General features: G+C 32.7%; 1 pseudogene; it reads right to left on the bottom strand.

The window, feature by feature from the left end:
* Nucleotides 1-22,659: 22,659 nt before the first annotated feature.
* Nucleotides 22,660-24,278, bottom strand: part of LOC132254011 (uncharacterized) — a 40,160-nt pseudogene continuing 38,541 nt past the window's right edge.

Here is a 24,278-nt window from a genome sequence, read left to right as displayed (position 1 = left end):
GTTGCTAATAGACTACAAACATTGACCATATAATTTAGGATTACTGATTGAACTAGCTAAGTATTCTCCCCATCTTGATTATCATGATTCCAATATAAAGGAAATAATTCATAGCTCAAATTTCCCCTTTGAATCAATATGCTCTACTTCATTTTCACACTATAGACAAAGTTCTTTGATCGAATAAAAAACTTACCCTCTTCAGACACAAATGGAACCAAGGACCTTTGTTGCTAGCTAAAGTTGACTTTCAATATATATTTGTATATTTTTGCTCAACAAAAAACTTGTTTTTCCTCTGTTGATCACTGATATTAACCCTTGAAGAATACTCGAAGTGCCACCCTAAACTGGAAGAAGAGCAAATAGCAAGCCCACAGCAAAGTCCTATAGGATAAGAGTGTTAAATGTAACCTGACCATGAAGAGAACCGATACTATTTCTTTCCATAAAAAATTTCCAAAACCACTGTTGTTGAAGACATGGAGAGGAATGCACCAACAAGTACCCCCTTAAAAGGTTTTCTAGGACAATGATATGAGTGCCTGACAACCCCTTCACTTTCTTAAAGATGCATTGCCACCTCATTCTTCAAGCTGCAGCAATTTTCAATGCTCAATCTTTGAGGCTGGGGAGGCGTTTGGGCAAGCATGTTGTGGTATTATTGAAAACTTGGAAGCACCCAATGAAACAAAGAATATACTGAGATAGAATGGTGTCCCAATTATGAAACCAAATGAATAAAGAAGAAACTTAAATAGAACCTAGGATCGGGTCCTAATGATGAGAGACCAATCAAACAAATGATTAAGCTTATATAGAACCTAGGAATTCAACCCAATGATGAGAAACCAATTGAATAATTGATTAACTGTATATAGAACCTAGGAATTCAACCCAATAATGAGAAACCAAAGGAACAAATAAGAAAATTAGAACCTAGGATTGCATTCCAATGATGAGAAACCAGATAGACAAAGAATAAATTGAGATAGAACTTGATGATGTCCCAATGATGAGAAAAAAAATGAACCAAGATTAAGCTTAGATAAAACCTAAGATAGTGTCGCTTTGAAGCCAAAGCAAACGAAGAAACGATTAAGGTTAAGATAGAACATAGGATGGTGTCCTAAGAATGAAAACCAAAGGAATAAATAATAAACTGAGAGAGAACCTAGGATGGTGTTCCAATGACGAGAAACCGAAGTCACAAACGATTAAGTGTAGATAGAACCTATGATGGGCTCTCAATGATGGGAAACCAAAGGTATCAATAAATTGATATAGAACCTAGCATGGTGTCCCAATGATAAGAAACCAAATGAACAAAAAACAAACTTAAATAAAACATAGGATGGTGTCCCTATGACAACTATCCAAAGGAACAAAGAATAAAATTGAAATAGAACCTATGATGGTGCCCCCATGATGAGAAACCAAGGGAACAAAGAAAAAACATAGAACTTTTAGGATGGTGTCCTAGTGACGAGAAACCAAAGGAACAAACGATTAAGCTTAAACAAAACCTAGGATGGTCTCCCATTGATGAGATACCAAACAAACAAACGGTTAAGCTTAGATAGAACCTAGGAAGAAATGAAAGGAAGAAACTTAGATTAAACCTAGGATGGAGTTCGATTTATGAGAAATTAAAGCAAAAACGATTAAGCTTAGATAAAATTTAGGATGGCATCCTAATGATGGTCTCACATTGATGCAAAACCAAAGGAACAAAGAAGCAACTGAGATAGAACCTTGGGATGTGTCCCAATGATAAGAAACCAAAGGAACTAACGATTAAGCCTACATAGAATGTAGGATGGCATCCCAGCAATGAGAAAACAAATGACTAAAGAATAAATTGAGATGGAACTCTAGATGGTGTCACATTGATGCGAAACCTACAGAAGAAACAATTAGGGTTAGATAGAACGTAGTGTCCCTATCATAAGAAACCGAAGGAACAGACGATTAACCTTAGCTATAACTTATGATGGCATCCCAATGATGAGAAACAAAAGGAACAAACAATTAAGTTTAGGTAGAACTTGGGATGGTGTCCCACTGACGAGAAACCAAATTAACAAAGAATAAATGGAGATGAACCTACGATGGTGTCCCAATGATGAGAAACCAAAGGAACAAACAATTAAGTTTAGATAAAACCTAGGATGGCATCCTAATGATGAAAAATCAAATTAACAAAGAATAAACTAAGATAGAACCTAGGATTGTGTCCCAATAATGAGAAACCAAATCAACAAAGAATAAACTGAGATAGAACCTAGGGATATGTCCCAATGATAAGAAACCAATGGAACAAATGATTAAGCTTAGATAGAACCTAAAATGTTGTCCCAATGATAGGAAAGCAAATGAACTAAGAATAAAAAAAGATAGGATGGTGTCCCGATGATGAGAAACTAAAGGAACAAATGATTCGGTTTAGATAGAACCTACGATGGCATCCTAATGATGGGAAACCAAATGAACAAAGAATAAAATTGGATGGAACCTAGGATGGTGTCCCAATTATGAGAAACTAAATGAACAAAGAATAAACTGAGATAGAACCTGGGGATGTGTACTAATGATAAGAAACCAACGGAACAAATGATTAAGCTTAAATAGAACCTATTCCTACTTGATAGGAAATAACCATAACTGCTCAAAACATTGCAATAATAGCTTCACTTTCAAAAAAATAGATTCAAAAGAAATTGAAGGACGAACAGCAACACTAAAAGACTATAAAAGCCTTCAACAACAAAATAATTTCACAAATCAAATTCTAAGCACCCTCTCCTCTCAAGTTGATAGGATAGAAGACAAAGTAGAGACACCTCAAATTGTCAGTCAAATAGTCACACCACAATTTCTAGAAAATCATTCGATTTTCAAACCTGCAGAGGTAGGGAATAAGATACTTAAACTTTCAAATAGTGATGACTTAATCAAATGTTTAACAAAAAGAATTGAACAACTAGATTAGGCGCAAAAACCTTCAACTTCAAATACAAAGTCCTGGTTAGGATGATGACATCCCAATGAAGAGAAAGAAAATAAACAAAGAATAAACTAAGATTGTACTAATGAATTAAATAGGCAATAATGATTATTTTAGTACTTAAATTTAAATGTGCTTAATTAGATGTTAAAATAAGTTTAGTGCTAATCTTGTTTAATTATGAATTGAACATTAAGTGGGATTAGTTAATGACTTAAGCATGCTTATTAAGTTCTTAGGGGTTGAATATAGTTATAAAAACCTAAAGGACCAATGGGCAACTGTAGCATTAATATTGGTTAACAAGGAGGACTGAATTGCAATATTGGGAAAGTTGGGGTTGGTGGCAGCATGGAGACCCCTATATGCCTGCAGCTTTGTTTTGGAGCATTATCCCTGTAGCAGCCTGGGTTAGAGAGAGAGTCTAGAGAGAGATAGTGAAGATTTGAGGTAATGAAGTTGTTTAATATAGTAAATTTTGTATATTTGGGTTCTTAATTATATTTTGAAAGAAATTAATGGTGAAGTTTGTGTAAAAGTTGAGTGTAATTAGTTATAAACATGTTTTAGTTAAAAATCAGAATTAATTAAGGCTTAAAGTGTTTTAACTTAAGTATTTTATTAATGGTAAGATTGGCATACATCTTTGCTTAGTTTGGTTTGATTGAAAAATAGATTAGTAATGGGTTAGGCTTTAAGGAAATCAAAATAATTAGTGATTGGTATTTAATTGGGAAATATTAATATGCATTGTAACTTTTTTGTCTACTTTGTGCTGCTAGCCTGTCACATATTACTCGAATCTTGTCCGTAGTCTCTTGCACCAATTCTGACCCAATCAAACTAGCTTTACCAGATTCCATCCAACACATAGGAGATCTACAAGGCCTCCCATACAGTGCTTTGGAAGTTGTTATTGTAAGCAAATTCGATCAAGGGTAAATGGCTCCACCCAATTTCCTTTAAAATTCATCACACATGCTCGTAACATATCTTCCAAAATCTGAATAAATCTCTCTGACTGCCCATCAATTTGAGGATAAAATGCTGAACTCAATCTTATTTCAATTCCCAAGGCTTTTTGTAAGGACTACCAAAACTGAGATGTAAATCTAGGGTCTCTATCGGAGACAATAGAGAGTGGTACCCTATGCAACCTCACAATTTCCTTCACATACAATTTACTCAAAGCATGAATTGAATCAGTGACCCTCATCGCCAAGAAATGTGTTGATTTCGTTATCAACTATTACCCATACACTATCTTTATTTATGAGAGTTCTTGGCAATCCTACCATTCCTTGACCTAGGCAAGCCTAAAACAAAATCCATAGAAATATCGACCCAAGGTGCACTAGGTACAGGTAAAGGAGTGTATAATCTATGTGGTAAGACTCTAGATTTAGCCTGCCTACAGGTAATGCATCTAGCACAAGCTCTCTCCACATCACGTTTCATCTTTGGCCAAAAAAAATGTTCATATAATACGTCTAAAGTCCTCCTTACACCAAAGTGACCCATTAAACCACCTCCATGTGCTTCATGCACAAGCAACTCACACATAGAACTGTTAGGCACACAAAGTCTATTCTCTCTAAACAAGTACCCATCTAGTCTATAGAATTTACCAAATGCTGCCTTCTCACATGCTCCATACAGACTAGCAAAATCATTGTCATTAGCATACAATTCCTTAACATATTCAAATCCTAATAACTTTGCATTTAAAGTAGAGACCAAAGCATACCTTCTTGATAATGCATCGGCCACAATATTCTCCTTACCTTGTTTGTATTTGACTACATAAGGGAAGGTCTTAATGAATTCCACCCACTTGGCATGCCTTCTATTCAACTTATCTTGTCCTTTTAAGTGCTTCAAGGACTCATGGTCGGTATGTATAACAAATTCTTTCGGTCAAAGGTAATGTTGCCAAGTCTCCAATGCTCTCACTAGTGCATAAAGCTCCTTGTCATATGTTGGGTAGTTCAAAGTTGCCCCATTTAGCTTTTCACTAAAATAGGCTATTGGCCGCTTCTCCTGCATCAAAACAGTTGCAATACCTATTCCTGAGGCATCACACTCAATCTCAAAAGTTTTAGAAAAATCGGGCAATGATAATAAAGGAGCACTGTCACACCCCAAATTTTTTTTTTCTTATGATTGTTATTTATTCTTCAACTAAAGAATTGATACTCAAATATAGTATAAGTGCTCTCAAAAATTTAAATGTTGAGTTCCTACTTGAATTTGTTCAAAAAGAGGATATAGAAAACTTGTTATAAAGAGTACATTTTGTATTAAACATTGTGACTATTAAGTTAACAAAATATGTTTTGTTTCACAAAAGAAACTTGTACAATATTAATTTACATATACCCAACCCCATTGTTTACTATGGGTGGCCCATACTACAAGTGTATCTAACAAATATATACATTACATCATTCCAACAAAAGGTGTAGTCTTGATACAGAAGGCATGGCCTCAAAAGACTTTCAATATGAGCAAACAACATCCAATCACAATAAAGCATTGCTCAAGCATTCTTTCCTGCATAGGTCTTTTGACCTGCATCTATAGGTGGAAGGAATAGGGTGAGTTCACAACTCAGTAGGAAAGTTTATAACCATCCTAAGTATACCCTTAAAAACCTTGAATTAAACGTTTAATAACATGCATGATAAACATTTCATAACCATTAACAAATGTGTAATCATATCAAACATGTATGCACGTGTTTGTTGGTTTCATCATTGCTTTTCCCCATCCATCCTTTCACAACTGATAATTTGCTGACTCCCAACAATCTACACAGCAGATATCAATGCTCCACAAGATACTCGATCAATATAATAATGACTATTCTGGGACATCACCCAAGGGCAAGTTTGTTCGTTTGGTTTCTCATCATTAGGACACTATCCTAGGTTTCTATCTAAATTCTTTCTTTGTGCATTTGGTTTCTCATCTTTGGGACGCCAACATAGGTTCTATCTCAATGTATTCTTTGTTGATTTGATTTCTCATCATTGGGTTAACATCCTATGTTCTAATAAGTTTAATAATTTGTTCATTAGTTTCTCATCATTGGGACACCATCTGCAGCTCTATCTACGTTTCTTCTTAGTTCCTTCGATTTCTTATCATTTGGACACCATCCTAAGTTCCTGTGGATTCTCCTCATACGGAGAAACTCCTAAGTTCTATCTCAATTTATTTATTTTTCCTTTTTTTCTAATCGTTGGGACACCATCCTAGATTCTATTTGAGCTTAATTGTTTGTTCCTTTGGTTTCTAATCATTTGGATACAATCCTAGGTTTAATATAAGTTTCTTCTTTGATCCTTTGGTTTATCGTCTTGTGGATACAATCCTAAGTTCTATCTAAATGAATTCTTTGTTCATTTGGTTTCTTATCATTGGGAAACAATCTAATGTTCTTTCTATGTTGTGAGTCTATCCTAGGTTTTAGCTAAACTTTATCGTTTGTTCTTGTGACTTCTTATCATTGGGACACTATCCAAGGTTCTATCTAGGTTTACTCTTTGTTCATTTTGTTTCTCATCATTAGGACGTCATCCTAGGTCTATCTAAACTTAATCATTTGTTCATTTTGTTTTCTCATCATTGGGACAACATCCTTGGTTCTGTCTCTATTTATGTTTCCATTGGTTTCTCATCCTTAGGATGTTATCCTATGTTCTAACCTTAATCGTTTCTTCCTTTGCTTTTGCATCAATGCGACACCATCTTAGGTTCTATCTCAATTTATTCTTTGTTCATTTTGTTTCTCATCTTTGGGATGCCATCCTAGGTTCTATATAAACTTTGTCTATGCTTAATCATTTGTTCGATTGGTTTCTCAACATTGGGACAACATCTTAGGTTCTATTTTAGAGTATTCTTTCTTTATTTGCCTTTGCATCAATCGAACTCAATCCTAGATTGAATCTAAGTTTCATCTCTTATGCTATGGTTTGTCATCAATAGGACACCATCCTTGGGAAACCATCCTATGTTCTATTTCAGTTTATTCTTTGTTCATTTGGTTTCTAATTATGGAGATGCTATCTAGATTCTATCTATACTTAATGTTTGTTCCTTTGGTTTCTCATCACTTGGACAATATCCTATGTTCTATATGAGTTTATTGTTTGTTTATTTGTTTTCCCATCATTAGAAAACCATCCTAGGCTCTATCAAAGCTTAAACGTTAGTTCCTTTTGTTTCTTATCAATAGGACCACATCCTAGGTTGAACCTTAGTTTCTTCTCTCTTCATGTGATTTCTCATCATTGTGACATCATCCTATGTTCTATCTCAATTTTTTGTTTTTTCATTTGGTTGCTCATCATTGGGACGTCATCCTAGGTTCTATCTATCCTTAATCATTTGTTCCTTTGGGTTTCTTAACATTGGGATACCATCCTAGGTTCTATGTCAGTTTCTGCCTATCCTTAATCATTTGTTCCTTCGAGTTTCTGAACATTGGGATACCATCCTAGGTTTAATTTAAGTTTGATGTTTTTTCCTTTGGTTTCTCATCATCGGTAAACCATCCTAGGTTCTATCTTAGTTTATTATTTTAGGTATAACCTAGGATGGCGTCCATATGGTGATAAATCAATGAAACTAAGAATAAAATTAGATAAAACCTGAAAGGGTGTCCCAATGATGAGAAAGCAAATGAACTAAGAATTAACCAAGATAGAACCTAGGGTAAAGACCTAATGATGAGAAACAAAAGAATCAAACGAATAAGATTTGATAGAACCTAGGATGGTGTCCTACTAATGAGAAATGAAAGGACCAAAGAATAAATTTAAATAGAACTACGATTGTGTCCCAATGACAAGAATCCAAAGGACCAAATGATTGAGTTTATATATAGGATGGCATCCCAATGACTAGAAACAAAATGAACAAAGAATAATTTGAGATAGAACCATGGATGGTGTCCCAGTGACGAGAAACCTAAGGAACAAATTATTTAGCTTCAATAGAACCTAGGATGGTGTCCCAATGATCAGAAACCAAACAAACTAGTGATTAAGCTTACATAGACCTAGGATGGCATCCCAATGATGATAAACGAAATGAACAAAGAATAAACTGGGATAGTAGGATGGGATTGTAATAACTAGTACTAATAATTAAAATAAGCAATAATGATTATTTTAGTACTTAACTTTAAACATGCACAATTAGATGTTAAAACTAGTTTAATGTTAATCCTGTTTAATTATGAATTAAACTTTGATTAAGGTTAAGTGGGATTAGTTAATGACTTAAGCATGCTTATTACGTTCTTATGGGCTGATTAGAGTTATGAAAACCTAAAGGACCAATGGGTAATTTTTAAAGTGCAATTATGGAAAGTTGGGGTTGGTGGCAGCCATGTGGCCTACCACCTCCTACTTGGCTGCATTGAGACCCCTTTATAAGGGGCTGCAGCTTGTTTTGCACCATTTCACTTGTAGCAGCTTGGGTTAGAGGGAGGATCTAGAGAGAGAAAGTGTAGATTTGAGGTAAGCAAGCATTTTAATTTAGTAATTTTGGTTCCTAATGGTATGTTATTAACGGTAAATTTGTGTAAAAGTTGAGTGTAATTAGCTATAAACATGTTTTAGTTAAAAAAAACAAAATAATTAATTAATAATTAAAATATTTTAGCTTAAGTATTTTATTAATGGTAAGATCAACATCTTTGCTTAGTTTGGTTTGATTGAAAAATAGATTATTAAAAATGTGATTAATTAGGTTTTTTGGACACTTGGGATTTGTTATTGGGTTAGGCTTTAGGAAAAAAGAAAATCAAAACAATTGGTGTTTGGTAATTAATATGAGAATTAAAAATTAATAATAGTAAGTTGTTAAAAAATAGTAAGAAAGGAAATTTTCATAAGTTTTAATTGAATAAATTTTCATGGTTAAGAAACCTAAAATTATATTGTTTTATTTTAGTTCCTTGTAATAGGTAAAGATCGCTTACATAGGAGAATCATAGAGGGAAAGTTTGTGTAAGGTAAGGAATTTTATACTGTTCTATGGTGTATCTAATTTCTTACCTTGAAACATGTACCGGAATTTCATGTCATTTCTATGATTTCATAAAATGTTTTAATGTGTTATTACATCTCGGTTTATTGTATTGAAATGTTACAATGAGATTGGAACGTATATTGGTATGAAGATTCATGGTTTCGTGTTGTGGAAATGGTTCATGATGTGGTTGCATTGCAAGAAGGAAATGGAATAATCACATATGATATTCAGAAAATTGATTGTGAGAAGTGTTTATGTGATGCTACATGCATTATCCTTTGATATAATGTTTATGTGGGACCGTGGGTCCTTGGGTGAAAGTTCCTAAAGCCCTCGAGGAAGACACTTCGATGTGGGTGTATAGGGTTGCTACCCCTGGGTTTTAGTCCCTAAAGACACAGGGTTGGTCCTGTCCTTGGGTATGAGTCCCAGAAGACATGGGGTTTGACTTACCCTTGGGTGATGCCCCAGAATAGTCATTATTATATTGACTTAGTATCTTATGGAGCATTGATATCTGATGTGTAGATTGGTGGGGGTTAGCAGTTTATTAGTTATGAAAGGATGGAAGAGGAAAAATAAAAATGAAACTAGAAAACACATGCATACATGTTCGATATGATTGCATATTTTATTAATGGTTATAAAATGTTTATATGCATGCTATTAAACGTTTAATTCAAGGTTTGTAAAGGTATGCTTAGGGTGGTTATAAACTTTCCTACTAAGTTGTGAACTCACCCTATCCTTTCCACCTTTAGATGCAGGTCAAAAGACCTATGCAGGAAATAATGCTTGAGCAATTCTTTACAATGATTGGATGCTGTTTGTTCGCATTGAAAGTGTTTTCAGGCTTTGACTTTGTATTAAAGACTAAATCTTTTTGTAGGAATGATGTAATATATATATATATATATATTTGTAAGGTACACTTGTAGTATGGGCTACTCGTAGTGAACCATGAGATTTTGGTATATGCAAATTAATTTAGTACATGTTTCTTTTGTGAAACGAAACATATTTTGTTAATTGATAGTTACGAAGTTTAATACAAGATGTACTCTTTATAATAGGTTTTGCATATCCTCTTTTTGCACAAAATTAAACAGGAACTCAATATTTAAATTATTGTATCCCCATATTTTTAAGGGCACTTATACTGTATTTGAGTATCAATTGTTCAGTTAATGATAATAATAAAAAAAATGAGGTGTGATAGGTGTCGCATTGATTCGAAAGAAAATAAAGAAACGATTATGGTTAGAAAGTGTTTAGGATGGCTTTATAATGAAGAAAAACCAAAGGAACAAAGAATAAACTAAGATAAAACCTAGGATAATTTCCAAATGATGAGAAAAGAAAGGAACAAAGAGGAAGAATCGATTAAGCTTAGATAGAACCTAGGATTGCATCCCAATTATTTGAAACCAAACGAACAAAGAATAAACTGAGATAATAAATACGATGGTGTCGCATTGATGCGATAGAAAAGGAAGAAACAATTAAGGTTAGAAAGAACATAGGATGGCATCCTAATAATTAGAAACAAAGGAACAAAGAATTAAACTAATATAGAACCTAGGATGGTGTCCCAATGATGAGAAACCAAATGAATAACTAATAAACTATGATAGAACTCAAGATGGTGTTGCATTAATGCAAAGGCAAAGGAAAAAACAATTAAGGTTAGATAGAACACAGGATGACATCCTAACGATGAGAAACCAAATGAACAAACAATTAAGGTTAGAACCTAGGATGGTGTCCTAATGATGAGAAACTAAACGAACAAACGATTAAGCTTTAGATAGAACATAAGATGACACCCCAATGATGAGAAACGAAATGAACAAAAAATAAAATTAGATAGAACCTAGGATTGTCCCAATGCTGAGAAATCAAAGGAACAAACGATTAAACTTAGATAGAACCTAGGATGGCGTTCCAATGATGAGAAACCAAATGAACAAAGAATAAAATGAGATAGAACCCAGGATGGTGTAGCATTGATGCGAAAGCAAAGGAGGAAACGATTAAGGTTAGATAGAACATAGGATGGTGTCCTAATGATGAGAAACGAAAGAAACAAAGAATAAACTAAGATAGAACCTAGGATGTTGTCCACATGATGAGAAACCAAAGTAACAAACAATAAAGCTTAAATAGAACCTAGGATGGTGTCCTAATGATGAGAATCCAAATAAACAAATAATTAAGCTTAGATAGAACTTAGGATGGCATGATAATGATGAGAAACGAAATGAACCAAGAATAAAATGAGATAGAACCTAGGATTGTGTCCAAATGATGAGATACCAAAAGAACAAACGATTAAGCTTAGGTAGAACTTGGGATGGTGTCCCAATGATGAGAAACCAAATTAACAAATAATAAATGGAGATGAACCTAGGAATGTGTCATAATGATGAGAAACCAAAGGACCAAATGATTAAGTTTAGATAGACTCCAGGATGACGTCCTAATGATGAGGAACCAAATGAAAAAAGAATAAACTAAGATAGAACCTAAGGATGATAAGAAACCAAAGGAACAAATGATTAAGCTTAGATAGAACCTAGGATGATGTCCTAATGATGATAAATCAATGAAGCTAAGAATAAACATAGATAGAATCTAAAATGGTGTTCCAATTATGGGAAAGCAAATGAAATAAGAATAAACTAAGATAGCACCTATGATGGCAACCCAATGATAAGAAACCAAAGGAACAAACGAATAAGGTTAGATAGAACCCAAGATGGTGTCCTAATGATGACAAATGAAAGGACCAAAGAATAAACTTAGAACCTGCAATCTTGTCCCAATGACAAGAATCCAAAGAACCAAATGATTAAGCTTAGATAGACTCTAGGATTACATCCCAATGACTAGAAATAAACTTGTAACACCTAGTACTAATGAATTAAATAGGCAATAATGATTATTTTAGTACTTAACTTTAAGCTTGCTTAATTAGATGTTAAAACTAGTTTAGTGCTAATCATGTTTAATTATGAATTAAACTTTGATTAAGGTTAAGTGGGATTAGTTAATGACCTAAGCATGCTTATTAGGTTCTTAGGGACTAATTAGGGTTATGAAAACCTAAAGGACTAATGGGCAATTATGGGTTTTATTTTTGATAACTTGAAGGACTAAAGTGCAAAATTGGGAAATTGGAGTTAGTGGAATGCCACCTCCTACTTGGGTGGATTGGTGGCAGCCATGTGGGCTGCCACATGGCTGCCACCTCGTGCTTGGGTGCATGGAGACCCCTTTATAAGGGGGCTGCAGCTCGTTTTGCACCATTTCACCTGCAGCAACTTGGGTTAGAGAGAGAAAGTGTAGATTTGAGGTAAGCAAGTTGTTTAATTTTGTAATTTTCGTTTATTTTGGTTCATAATGGTATGTTGAAAAGAATTAACGGTAAAAGTTGAGTATAATTAGCTATAAACCCGTTTTAGCTAAAAATCACAATTCATTAAAGATTAAAGTACTTTAACTTTAGTATTTTATTAATGGTAAGATCAGCATAAATCTTTGTTTAATTTGGTTTGATTGAAAAATAGATTAGTAAACATGTGATGAATTGGGTTATTTGGACACTTGGGATTTGTTAATAGGTTAGGCTTTAAGAAAATCAAATGAATTAGTGTTTGGTAATTAATTAGGGAAATTAATATGCATTGTAAATATTGTTTAATTCAATTCAAATTTGATCTGAAAACATGTAGGATATAGATTAGAGAATGTGAGAATTAAAAATTTGCAACAATAAACTATATAAATTTTCATGGTTAGGAAACCTAAATTATGTTGTTTCATTTCAGTTCCTCGTAATAGGCAAAGATCGCCTACTTAGAAGAAACACAAAAAGGAAGTCGGTGTAAGGTAGGAAATTTTATGCTATTCTATGGTGTATCTGATTTCTTTCCTTGAATTATTTGTTGGAATTTTATGTTATTTCTATGATTTCATAAAATCTTTTAAAGTGTCATTGCATCTCGGTTTATTGCATTGAAATGTTACCATGATGTTGGAACGTATATTGGTATGAAGATTCGTGGTTTTGTGTTGTCGAAATGGTTTATGGTGTGATTGCATTGCAAGAAGGATATGGAATTATCACAGATCATATTCAGAGAATTTATTGGTGGCGAAGTGCTTATGTGATGCTACAGGCCTTATCATTTGATATATTGTTTATGTGGGACCGTGGGTCCTTGGGTGAAAGTCCCTAAAGCCCTCGAGGAAGACACTCCGATGTGGGTGTATGGGGTTGGTCCTGCCCCTGGGTTTTAGTCCCTAAAGACACGGGGTTGGTCCTGCCCTTGGGTATGAGTCCCAAAAGACACAAGGTATGACTTGCCCTTGGGTGATGTCCCAGAATAGTCATTATTATATTGATCGAGTGTCTTGTGGAGCATTGATATCAGCTGTGTAGATTGTTAGGAGTCAGCAATTTATCAGTTGTGAAAGGATGGATGGCGAAAAGCAATGATGAAACCAACAAACACATGCATACATATTTGACATGATTACACATTTGTTAATGGTTATGAAATGTTTATCATGCATGTTTATTAAACGTTTAATTCAAGGTTTTTAAGGGTATACTTAGGATGATTATAAACTTTACTGAGTTGTGAACTCACCCTATCCCTTCCACCTCTAGATGCAGGTCAGAAGACCTATGCAGGAAAGAATGCTTGAGCAATGCTTTACTATGATTGGATGTTGTTTGCTCATATTGAAAGTCTTTTGAGGCCATGCCTTTTGTATCAAGACTAAACCTTTTGTTGGAATGATGTAATGTATATATTTGTCAGATACACTTGTAGTATGGGCTACCCGTAGTAAACAATGGGGTTTGGTATATGTAAATTAATGTTGTACAAGTTTCTTTTGTGAAACAAAAACATATTTTGTTAATTTAATAGTCACAATGTTTAATACAGGATGTACTCTTTATAACAGGTTTTCCATGTCCTCTTTTTGAACAAATTCAAGTAGGAACTCAACATTTAAATTTTTTAGAGCACTTATACTGCATTTGAGTATCAATTGTTTAGTTGAAGAATAAATAATAATAATAATAAGAAAAAAAAATTGGGGTGTGACAAAACTAAACAAAGAATAAACTAATATAGAATCTAGGATGGTGTCCCCATGATGAGAAACCAAAGGAACAAATGATTAAGCTTAGATAGAATCTAGGATGGCATCCCATTGATGAGAAACGAAATGAAAAAGAATGAATTGGGACAGAACTTAGGATGGTGTCCTAACGATAAGAAACCAAAGGAACAATGAAGAAACTTAGATAAAACTGAGGATGGTATCCTAAAGATGAGAAACCAAAAGGAATAAACGATTAAAATTAGATAGAAGTCAAGATGGCGTTCCAATGATAAGAAACGAAAGGAAAAAACAAATATTCTTAGATAGTACCTAAGATTGTGTCCCAATGAAGATTAATGAGTGAAACTAAGAATAAACTTAGAAACTATAATGGAGTTCCAATGAAGAGAAAGCAAAGAAACTAAGATAAAACCTAGGATGGTGACCCAATGATGAGAAACCAATGGAACAAACATTAATAAGGTTAGATAGAACCTAGGATGGTGTTCTAATGATAAGAAACGAAAGGACCAAAGAATTAACTTAGATAAAACCTACGATGGTTTCCAAATGATGAGAATCCAAAGGACCAAAGGACCAAACGAGCTCAACTCAAAATATCAATCCTAAAAAAAATTCTATTTTCTTTAAAAGAGTCATTCAAAGATAATAAACCCAAAATGTGAATTTTAACTAAATCACAAACAGTTAAGTACTACAATTATCCAACTTTGCAAATCAATCAAGCAAGCAAACTAAATCACCTTGCCTAAAGGAAGGAAGGTACTTTCTAATCAACCAATTAAACGTCATATTTTCCTCAACTAGTGTTCAAGCTTGATCCTCAAAAATTCTCAATGGAGTCGTCAATTTGTGGATCCGCATTTTTCATTTGTGTTCCCACTCATTGATGGGACTCATTTTTTAAATGATAAAAAATTATTGTTGTTAAAATCAGAGTTGCCACTTATTTTTATTTGTTTTTAAGGAAAATAAAATAAAAAACTAAAAGCCTAAGAAAAATGACTCCTTAAGTTTTGGATAAGGTGTTTAGCACCCCTCTAAGCCTTAAAAAGGTCTCTATAACTAGATTGAGGGAAATACGACAATTAATCGATTGACTAATGATACCAAGAAAGGATGAGGTGTTTATCTAAATTCAAATTACATGTTATCCATATTCAAACAAATATATCTAAGCAATCAATCACACGAGTAAGGAAGATAGACGTACTACCTGAGCTACAACTTAAGCGTTGTCACAAGACATCAAAGTTAGTTTAAAAAAAAAAAACACACACACACACACAACATGTATTTTACGATAGTAAGAAATCTAACATGGTGAGTCAAACAAGCAATCAAAAAGATATATTAAGCATGATAATGATCATATATGAAGCTTTACATAACTACTGGAATTAAGATGCAAAGATAAAAAGCGTACCTGAATAGCATAAATAGTCTTACAATGTACTTCCATAAGACATGAGAGGTTAGATCAAAGTTATAGAAACAGACAATAAAGAAAAGAAATCCTAGCATGCATGGTATCTAAATATTATAACAAAAATGACCAAAGTATAAGAAAACACAAATTATTAAATAAGTCATGTATACAACTCCCAAAAAAAAAAAAAACAGAAAAAAAAAAAATCAAGGGTTATGATTAAAACATGTAGCAAAAGGGGTAGCACACTATTATCAAAAGAAAAATTATAAATTAATATCTAGGAACATCATTTGATCATGAAATTAAGACAAACCTCTCTATTATGCTATATCACAATACAATAACCAAAGTCAAGCAAGATAAGTCAAATAACACCAAAAAAAAAAAGGCAAAGTCAAGTAAAAGTACAAGATTTTTAGCATGCGATCAAAATAGGAAGCATCATAAAACAAATCCTAAAAAAAATATCTTGAAGTGGAATTTAATTACAAAAATTTTCAAGAAACATCTCCTACATGTCTAGAACAACATAAAAAAGCCCAAATTGAATTTGCAAAAATATTCAAAGGTCACCAAAAATCATAAAAAAAAAAAAAAAAAGACATACATGTCCTTAAAGTTGTCTAGTTTACAAAATTAAAAAATAAATAAAGCCCAGACTAGGGAGCCTTAGAAAGTATTTTAAAACACTAACTTATCAGCTGTCCAAAAATAGTCATGTGTAGTAGGCACAAATTTGAAAAATCATCTCTCTCAAGAAAACATATTTTTTAATATTATATGTCTCAAAATTCAATCTTAAGAAGTAAAAAATCTGAGGAAAATATCAAAAAGTAATTTAATTTTGCAAAGTACTCTCAAGTGTACAAAAGTAACCCTAAACAAAACATGTTGAAAGAGATGATCATAATTTTGACTTCAAGAAAATCTTTTTGACTCGAATGATATTCCAAAATCAAGTTCAAGAAGTAATGAACATCATAAAATTTTTGGAAATCTTTTTTTAAATACTCTAAATTATCAAAACGAATTTTAAATCCCAAGGGTCAATAGTTGAGTGGAAATCGAAAACAAGAATGAGTTTTGAAAAAATCTTTCATATAAGGATTCCATCAAGCCCCCATTCAATATCCATTTGTTTTACTTGTGTATTCCCATTAATTTGGGAGCACAAGTCCAAGCCTTTGTGAATAAAAACAAAATTTTGAAAACCAACGAAGGAGAATGCAACTTAGATGAAATGAGTTGCATAATTTTAAAAGAAAATGCGGTTTTTTTTGCCTAAACCAAGAACAAATATTTTTTTCAAAGCCGTTTGATGATTTAAATACTTTTGAAGGTAATTTTAGGTGCAAAAGGAAACAAGCGAATTAAGAAATCCCAAACAAATAGGAAATTTTAAATTCTAATGTAAAGGAATTTGAAAACAAGACAAATAAACAACTTGGATCTCCTTTTTGGCCACCTTTTACTCAGGATCCAAGAGCCTCAATCATGATGGCGAAAATCTATTTTTTGTGAAAAGAAGGGAACAACTTTGATTCAACTCAAAATAGCAATCCTAAAAAAAAAACTCTTTTCTTTAAAAAAGTCTTTCAAAGATAATAAACCAAAAATGTGAATTTTAACTAAGTCTCAAACAAACCAATATGCTTTCAAAAATAAAAATCAAGACTTTTAATAGCATGAAATATAAGCCAACACTATGAATAATACATAACAACCAGAAAACTAAAATCCTAAGAATTTTCTAAGCTTTCAAAAATAAACATCAAGACTTTTAATAGCATGAAATAAAACCAAAAGATCTAGAACCTAAAAAATACCAATCTTCTAAGGATGAAACCTTTAATAAAAATAATCATCAAATTACAAATATAATAAGAAGGAAATTTAAGACCTAAGAATCAATAATCTTCCAAAGATGAGAATTTTAATAACATAGTGCAATCAAAGACATGCATAATAATAAGAAAATCTGAAACCTAAGAACTACCAAATTTTAAATATAATAATGCAATCAAATGCATAATAACAAGAAAATCTAAAAAATTAGAACTACCAAATTTCTAAAGAAAAGAACTTTAAATATAATAACACAAGAAAATTTAAACCAAAGAACTACCAAATTACTAAAAATGAGAACTTTAAATAGCATAGAGAAAAAACCTAATAACACAAAACCTAAAACAAGATGATTAAGCACTACAATTATCCAACTTTACAAGATAAAATTTTAATAGCATGGTAAATAACCTAATAACACAAAACCTAAAACAAGATGATTAAGTACTACAATTATCCAACTTTGTAAGATAAAACATCATGACATCAAATCAATCAAACTAATTAAACTAATTAATTAAAACTATAAAACTCGAGAATTAACTTGAATCAAATAAACTAAAATGACACAAGCTTCAAAATAAAAATTTTATCCTACAAAACAATTAATCTAGTGAGCTATAATAATAATAAAATTATAACCTTTCTATATGATACAATAAATCAAAAATGAAACTAAAAACAATTCTAACTTTTTAATATAATATGATGAACTAAAAAAAATTATACCTTTCAATATATATATATAATTAATCAAAACCAAACTAAAAAAGAATAACTTGTCAAACATATATAATTAATAAAAAACCAAACTAAAAAAAAATCAACTTACCTTCCCATTGTTGCGTGTGTGAATCTCTTCTCCATTATGGTGTATTGAAACTGACAACCGCTTTTCTTAAGTCCTACGTGCGGCTACTACCACCATCTTATGGTGTGTCCTATGGATATCTTTTTAATTGTGTATGCCAGCCTTTATGTGGCTGTGTGTGGAGAATTCTCTCCAATGGAGTCCCATGCTGCTGTTTGTTGTGGGATGCCGCCCAAACTGTGGTGTGTGGTTGCCTCTTCAATGCGTGCCTATTGCAACCATAATTTTTCAAAACTAAATTAACCATGAGATCAAAAGAATAATCAAACTAATGATTTTTAAAAATAACTAAACCAAGCATAGTATCAACAAAGCAACCAAACTAATAATTTTTAAAAAACTAAACTAAACATGAGATTAATGGAATAATCACATACTAATGATTTTTAAAAGAAACTAAACCAACTATAAAACCAACAAAGCAACCAAACTAATAATTTTTATAAATTAAACTAAGCATGAGATCAAAAGAATAACTAAGTTAAAGATTTTTTAAAATAACTAAACTAAGCATAGTATCAACAAAGCAACCAAACTAATAATTTTTTTAAAACTAAACTAAACATAAGATTAAAAAAAAAAACCAAACTAATGATTTTTAATAGAATTAAACCAAACAAAACATCAACAAAACAACCAAACTAATATTTTCAAAAACTAAACTAAACATGAGATTAACGGAATAACCAAACTAATTATTTTGACAAGAAACTAAACTAAGCATGATTTCAACAGAGCAACAAAACTAATAATTTTTCAAAACTAAACTAAATATGAGATCAATTGAATAACTAAACAAATGACTTATTAAAGAAACTAAACTAAGTATAATATCAACAAGACAACCAAATTAATAATTTTTAAAACCAAAACTAAATATGAGATTAACTAAATCACTAAAATAAGATTTATTCTTTTTTTAAAAAAAAAAAACTAAACTAGGCATGACATCAACAAAGGAAAAGAACTTGTAATTTTTAAAAACTAAACAAAACATGAGATCAGCCAAATAACTAAACTAATGTGTTTTAAAGGAAACTAAACTGCGCATTATATCAACAAAGCAACCAAACTAATAATTTTTCAAAACTAAAGTAAGTATGAGATCAAAAGAGTAACCAAACTAATGATTTTTAAAAGAAACTAAACTAATGGTATTAACAAATCAATCATACTAATAACTTTTAAAAACTAAACTAAACATGAGATCAACGGACTAACCAAACTAATAATTTTTAAAAGAAACTAAATTAAGTATAATATCATGAAAGCAATCAAACTAATAATGTTTAAAAACTCAACTAAGTGTGAGATTAACAGAGTAACCAAACTAAGGATTTTTAAAATAATTATATCAAGCATAACATGAACAAAGTAACAAAACTAATAATTTTATAAAAACTAAATTAAACATGAGATTAATGGAATAACCAAACTAAAGATTTAAAAAAAAAAACTAAACTCAGCATAATATCAACAAAGTAGCAAAACTAATAATTTTTACAAACTAAATAAAGCATGAGATAAAAAGAATAGCCACACTAATGATTTTAAAAAGAAATTAAACTAAGTATAATAAAGCAACTAAACTAAAATACTTTTTTAAAACTAAACTAAATATGAGATTAACAGAATAACCAAACTAATGATTTTGGAAAGAAACTAAACTAAGCATGATTTCAACAAAGAAACCAAACTAATAATTTCTAAAAATTAAACTAAGCATGAGATGAACAAAATAACCAAACAAATGATTTTTAAGAGAATCAAACCAAACATAATATCAACAGAGCAACAAAACTAATAATTTTTGAAACCTAAACTAAATATGAGATTAACTGAATAACTAAACTAATGATTTTTAAAAGAAACAAAACCAAGCATAATATCAATAAAGAAACAAAACTAATACTTTTTAAAAACTAGACCAAACACGAGATCAACAAAATAAACAAACTAATAATTTTTTTTTTCAAAAAAAAAAAACAAAAACTAAACTAAGTATAATATAAACAAAGAGACCAAACTAATAATTTTTCAAAACTAAACTAAGCATGAGATCAAAAGAATAACCAAACTAATGACTTTTAAAAGAAACAAAACTAAGTATAACACCAACAAAGCAATCAAAATAATTATTTTAAAAAACTAAACTAAACATTGTTTTAACGAAAAAACCAAACTAATGATATGACTAGAACTTTAGAATTGGATTGATTAACAGATGGGTTAGTAGAATGTGTAGAAATACTAGCATTTTGTTTAAAGGGTTATACTTGTATTCAGGTCTGTCTTCCTCCCTCCAAAATGCTCCCAACCATCAACCATCAGAATTGGAACTTCAGCTCTGCTTTCAGATACTCCTGTTGTGCCCATGAGGAATTGATTTCTTCAATGAGATTTGCATTCCTCTCTTGCCATTTGTTTATCATTTCCATATCCCTTAATCCAACTTTTTATATGAATTGCATCAGCATGGAGAACCACATCACAGACTCCAAAGCAAACACTCCTCATATTGATAACTTGAGTATACAAATCCTGATCTTTTGGATATAAGTCCATCTCAGGTATCATTGCTTCGACTTCAGAAAAGTAGGGCACGTCATCATCACTTTTGGAAATAGGAATGGCAATGGGGTGGGGCACTCCTATCCCATTCTCGTCCCAAAATATAAAACTATTTTCCATCCTCGTCCAAAACTCGAGTCGGGGCGGGGTAAGAGTTCCCATTCCCATTTTCAAACCAAAACTATAATCCCATCCCCGTCCTTGTCTCGCCCCGTTTGGTAGATGCAAATCTCAAATCTGTAATGAAATCTAGTTCCCAAAGAGAAATTATCACTTAAGATGCAACAAATTTCAATCAATTTGAAGGGAAAAAAAAAACCATTTTTTTTTTATCACAATGAACCCACAAGATTCAACTCAATATCTGAAACATTTAGATCAAATAGCAACAACCCACGTTAATACGAACACCAAAAACCAATTTTTGATGACACCCATAAATGTCTATACAGAAGAAAAAAAAAAACTCAAATTACAAATCATATAATGATTCATTTGGCAACCGAGAAAAAAACCCATAAAATAAATAAAACCAAGAAAAACACATTTAAAATTATAATAATGGGTGTCACAGGATTCCAAATCAATGAGAACAACTGGGGAAAAAACTCACATATAGGTGGAGTGAAGAGTGGAGGCCATGATAACTCTACGAGATCTGGCACAATGAGATTGAGGAGGGTTGTGGAATGGGGAGATGAAGGCGGTGAGGAGCTTGAGAGCCATTGTCGTGGGTGTGAATTTGGTTGAGCTCTGCCTTTGTGAGAAAAATCGACTCCACAAAGGCCTAGAGTGAGAAAGAGAAACAGAGTAGAATGTCTCTGGGTTTGAGAAGAGGAGAGAACCTTGAAAATGAAGAGAAATATTTATAGGGGGGTTTTATTGGTATATTGTAAGTGTGGCGGGGCGGGGTGGGTTATTACAAAACCCAACCCCGGCCTAAACCCGATTTGGGTTTTAAAAAATAAACCCAAACCTGCCCATTACCAGATTGGTGTATCCCACACCCGTCCTAAAAAGGGTGGGACGGGTAACCCGAAAAACCCGTGAAGTTGTCATCCCTATCCGGAAACCTCTTGAAGAGACATTAAGGAGTTTACTATTGGTTCTAGAAAATTCATTTTGGTGGAACCTGATTCTGCATGTAAAAATAAATGCTCCCTATATGTACCCATAACTTCTTTTTCCCCTTATTTGACATCTAGAACCCTTTCCTCAGACGTTTTATCTATGATAGTTTGGAGTAGCATGTGCTGATTATTTTGAATGAAATCCTCTTCTGCCAATTTCTCTCCAATTTTCAAAAACTTGGGGTTCACGCCATTAACATTGCAAATCACAGACTTTGGGTAAATCTTAGGTAGCAACATAAAGGCGAAGAACCTTGTGGCATTGTGCTCTTGCAACCTAAAATATCACAAGGAAAACTTGGAGAGCCTTGTTCTTCTCTGTCTTGATATATTCTAAGTAATTTGTGTGAACAACACCAACCACACGATTAAATTTTATCATTCCAATGCTTTCCATAATGGTACCAATTTAGGTGTTCTGGTTCTTCCAAGATTGCAATATCATTTCCATCCATTACATATACAAAATCTGGCTGCAAGCTGAATCTTTTTCCTAAACTAACTTTTAGAGAGGCTTCAGCCTGGAAATGGTCCCAACTTGTGGGATCATCCCACCTAAGCTCAAACTCCATCCAAATTCATTTTATGGGGAATCAGACACAAAAATAGCCCATTATAGATATTTGGGACCTAAATTTTTCATCTCGATCCGACCTCTAATTCTAATGGTGTCATCAAGATCTGACTCAGGCATGACAGTAAATGATCTAGCAAAGACCCTTTCCTCCATGTCTGCGCTAATGATGAGATCAGATGCTGCTATAGATGTCTTAGGAGCTTTATGAAGTTTCAAAATGCCTATTAGCATTGTAGAGGCTCTAAGCCTGAATTGTTGACGTAATGGTCTAGGCACTTGGTGAAGACCGATAAGAGAGAACTTGTCCAAAAGTACTAAAGCCCTTATTCCATCAATGCAAGGCTATATTCACAATCCAAAAGCAAACTAAGCTAAAGGAGCAACAAGATTTGATTTTCTCACCATTAAGCCAATGACACTGTCATTATGTTGATTCAAATTTGGTGGCCCAAAAGATAAAAATAGTAAGATCCTTTCCTTGGTAAGAAGATTCTGTAGCAACTCCAACCTTCATGATTGCCCCATTCATGACTAGAGCATCAAGTGTAGCTTCTGGCTCAGTTAAGACTGTGACTCGGAAGCAAAAGGTGACCATGCATGTGTGTACACCTGTAGGTGGAAAGATGCCAAGAAAAATGGGCAGCCTGCCCTTTCTCCTTTAACACAGATAAAATGATGGACAACAATAATGAGCAGTACTTTTGCTGAGTCCATTGCTGCTGTAGTATTGGAGTCAAGGAACAATAGCTTCTACAGATGCAAAAATTTTAGGTTTTATAAAATCCCAAGAAGCACCATCCAACTTTGTTACAGTTTTCTAGTGGAGAACTTGAATAATTCCATCAATTCCATAAAGACTTTTTCTAGTGGAGAACTCATAGTTGAACAAGCATTCAGAAAGTTTCCAAGAACAGTTGTAATGCCATATCCAGATTCTTGTCTTAGAAAATGAAAGTCCCAGCAAATTCATAAGGAATCTATAGACATAACTTGTCATGATTTCCTAGGAAATCCCCAACCAGATTCTTATTCAACCTTGCAATGTACCTGGAAAAGCAAGCCACACTTTGTGGGTCAAGTTTACCAGGCAAGAGTTGAGTTCCTTGGAGAAACTCTAGCCCTTTCTTCGAGTCTCAATTAAAATGATCAGCTCCAATCATCAGTCTTCTTTTAATATACTTCTTCTGGAAAACCAATGGAACTCAAATACTAGGATCACTATAATTATCACACTTCACTATCCAGAAGGGGGGTATATTCCTCAATATTTACTGGAAACTTTCTAAACCAAATGATCCATTGCCCACCTTCGCGACCATTCCCCTAATTACAGCAATCAAGCCATTCAAAGCAAGAATATGCATAGCAGACAAAGGGTAGTTCACATGAAATGTATTCTTTAACAATAAATTAGCAGAATCTTCAAACACACTGTTGCAAGTTATGTCACCATCTAAGTTGGCATAAATCTTTGTCATGAAACTTTTCTGCCTACAAAGGTCAACTAGAGTCTCCATAGCAACTTCTTGTTGCTGATATGAAGCACCATATCTACTTTGAGCAAGTCATAGGATTACATAGAAAAAGAAAGCCTTAAGTTGTAGTTTAAGCTTGACCCACACACTGATCCCCAGTAGAGTTGTCATTTTGTGGAC

Source organism: Vitis vinifera, chromosome 7, assembly GCF_030704535.1.
Source record: "Vitis vinifera cultivar Pinot Noir 40024 chromosome 7, ASM3070453v1".
Lineage (NCBI taxonomy): Eukaryota > Viridiplantae > Streptophyta > Magnoliopsida > Vitales > Vitaceae > Vitis > Vitis vinifera.
The sequence above is the reverse complement of the archived record's forward strand: the minus strand, read 5'-3'. Positions and strand labels throughout refer to the sequence as shown.